Below are 3,199 nucleotides of genomic sequence, written 5' to 3' on the forward strand. Positions count from 1 at the left end.
CCCATTTGGGTCTCCAGGACCACACAGAAACCTGCCACCATCCCCGCTCTGAGTCCGGCTCCCTTGGGCAGAAAGCAAGATTTCCATGCTGGAAACTGAACACTTCTTTATTTCTCCACATGGAGGTCAACTAATATCCTTTCATTAGAAGTCACCATCTTTTACTTACACATCATTTTCAGATGTGTTTTTCTCTGTTTCTTTTCTAAGAAGAATAATCGCCTCCAGCCTTCTTTCTTTCCATCCATGGGTAGATTCTCGTGTATGTGTCTCTGACAATACCATTCCTGTAACTTCGTTGTTCAGTTTCCTGATAACCACCAAGCTCATCACAGCTGCCCCTAGTGACCAGTAGTAGAACGTCAGATTCATTCTAGATTATTTCATATCCATACTTCCCCACCCATCCAATCAGCTAAATCCCATTGGTCCTGTCTTTGGAATATCTTTCATGTCAGTCCCAGCTATCCCCTTTGTTTCTATTCACATATCCACTATCTTTCCTAAGACAGATCTCCTTTTTGGACTAACCAGCATCCCTTTCTTCATTCTCCTATATCCTCAGATCAATCCTTATGCTGTTTGTTTGTTTGTTTGTTTGTTTTTTTAATTTTTTTTCTGGCTACAAATTTATTCAACACAAAACAATCCCCAACTTTACTGAGGTGGCTGACCTCGTCCACAACCAGATCCGCCTCTAAACTGGAACTCAGTTACTGACCCAGCCCTGGCCTCAGCTTTCTTGTCTGCACCAGGGGGCACAGTGCTTCGTATCTAGGGGTCTGTCAGCTTCCCCTTGTGTGAGTCTTGCAAGTTGTTCTACCTCCAGACCTTTGGGCCATGGTCTGCTCGTCTCGGGGCGGCTGTGGTGCAGAGGAGCAGGCACAGTCCCAGGGGGCAGATGGAGGTAATCACGGGAGATACTGGCTACCGTCTTTGGTAAGTTACCAGTAGAAATGTCTCCAAGCAAACTTTCTTTGCTTTCTGTAGCCTCATGATTTGAGAGATTGTGTGGCCTTCATGACGTGAAGGTTGGGCACATTCTTGTCTGCCCGCTTGGGGATTTGGGCATGTGGACATCCTTCTTGGCCACCATCACTCCCTCCTTGTAAAGGAGTTTATAAATGGCAATTTGGTTCTTCTTGGGCATCAGCATCTTGGTGGCTGCTATGGCTGGGGCTGGAAAGGAAGACCTGCTTTTTTTTTTTTTTTTTTTTTTTAAAGACTTATTTATTGGAGCGCCTGGGTGGCTCCTTTGGTTGGGTGTCCGCCTTTGGCTCAGGTCATCGTCCTGGTCTTGGGATCGAGCCCCACATTGGGCTTCCTGCTCAGCAGGGAGTCACTTCTCCCTCTCCCACTCCCTCTGCCCCTGCTCTCTCTCTCTCTCAAACAAATAAATAAAATTAAAAAAAAAAAACTTATTTATAGTAGAGGAGGGAGAGGGAGAGAAAAAGAGAATCTTAAGCAGACTCCCCAATGTGGGGGTCAATCTCATGACCCTGAGATCGTGATCCGATTCTAAACTAAAAGTCGGATGCTTAACCAGCTGGGCCACCCAGGCGCCCCTCCCTCAGGCTGTTTTTAGAATTGTCTTTATAAAGCAAAGGTTGATAAAGCAGACATCTCAAATTTGGTTTGTTAAAATTTGTCGATGACTCCCAGTTTCCTTCAAATAAACTCTAAACTTCATAGCATGATATTGCCAGTTGGATCCCAAACCACTTTTTCAGTTTCAGATCCAAATTCACCCTTTGAATATTACATTCAAGCCTTGCAAAATGTTGACTCTCTGCGGACCTTAAACACTTTTGTACTTCAGCATTTCTGTTTAGACTCTTCCCTCTGCCTGGGTGGTTTGGTTTCTGCCTACGAGAATCTTCTTGCAGGCTCAGATTTAGTGCTCTGGTCTCTATGTTCAGAATTAATAATTTCCCTTTCTGCACCCAGAGTGCATTCCTTATACCTGGACGTAACATTTATTTCATTATGTCTCATTTATCTATGTGTCTTCTAGATGCATAAGCCCCTAGAAGGCAAAGACCCTCTCTGTACCCACACAGCACATAGAACAGTGCCTGGTACATTAAATGAACACAATAAATGTTTATTACATTAAACCAGGTAACATGTAACATTTTCAACTTTATTGGAAAACATAAAGGTTTCTTTTTTTATATGCATTGATGCCAAAATCTGTTCAGTTGTGTGAATTGCTAGTCTGTCTAGTCTGAGAATAGAGCTTCTGGCAAAATTTTTCGGCAAGATCAAATTTTCTTCTCAGTATCAAAAAGCTCTCTCTTGGTCTCATTGGATTCGAAGCACTTGGGGTCATATAAGAATCTGTATATTTTTTACATTAATAATATCCTGACACCCTATGGCAGTGCTAGAGTGGGATCTCTTAGACTGATGGACTGTGAATGATTCAGTTAAGCTATTCCTATGCCATAAAATAACGAATAGCAAATCCATTACCAAGCAGCATGCTCTGATTTCAGAAGTTTAAGAAATTGAAACAAAGAGGAATTTGGAGCAAGAGAACTGAACTGTAATGAAAGAAAATGCAACATCTTGGGCATCTCACCATATGATTGAGAGAGGGAGAATATATTTAACAGCACATTCATGAAGACACTGAAATAGATTTTTAAATTTAAGTCCTGCATTTTAACCACAGGTGGGGACGTGTACTAATTCATGTAGAGTAAAACCAAACCAAACCCAAAGCATAGATAAAGTGTTAAGAGTTTCCTCCTTATATATTTACGCAGATATAAATGGATCATATCAGAATTTCCATGTTTTAGTACTTTAAAATGCAGACCTGACTTTTGCCTTTAATAGAGAAACACGATTGTTAACTGCTACATTTAGGGAAACTTGACTCGTATTTTTAGGAAAAAAAAAATATCAGTCTCTAAAGCATCTGAATAGATTAACTCAGTGCATATTTATGGAGCTTTGTTTTAACAACACCTCACATTTCCATAGATTTCCAGTTGCCAGCGCTCTTTTGCATTTATCGTTCTATTTGAACTTCAAAATAACCCTGTGAGAAAGTATTATTATCCCCATTTTCCAATGAGCTCATTGAAAATCAAGGAATCAGTATGATTCTTCTACGCCATTAAATGGGAATGGAAACCATGTATTGTGACTGATAGTCTTATGTCATTTGTAGTCTGGTCTGTCCGCTTAG

The 3,199-nt window shown here is 41.0% G+C and overlaps 1 pseudogene; it reads right to left on the reverse strand.

Moving 5' to 3' along the window:
* Positions 1 to 610: 610 nt before the first annotated feature.
* On the reverse strand, positions 611 to 1,161 carry LOC116859505 (annotated as a pseudogene).
* Positions 1,162 to 3,199: the final 2,038 nt, after the last annotated feature.

This window comes from Lontra canadensis, unplaced genomic scaffold (assembly GCF_010015895.1).
Source record: "Lontra canadensis isolate GAN:19392208 unplaced genomic scaffold, GSC_riverotter_1.0 scaffold157, whole genome shotgun sequence".
NCBI classification, from domain to species: domain Eukaryota; kingdom Metazoa; phylum Chordata; class Mammalia; order Carnivora; family Mustelidae; genus Lontra; species Lontra canadensis.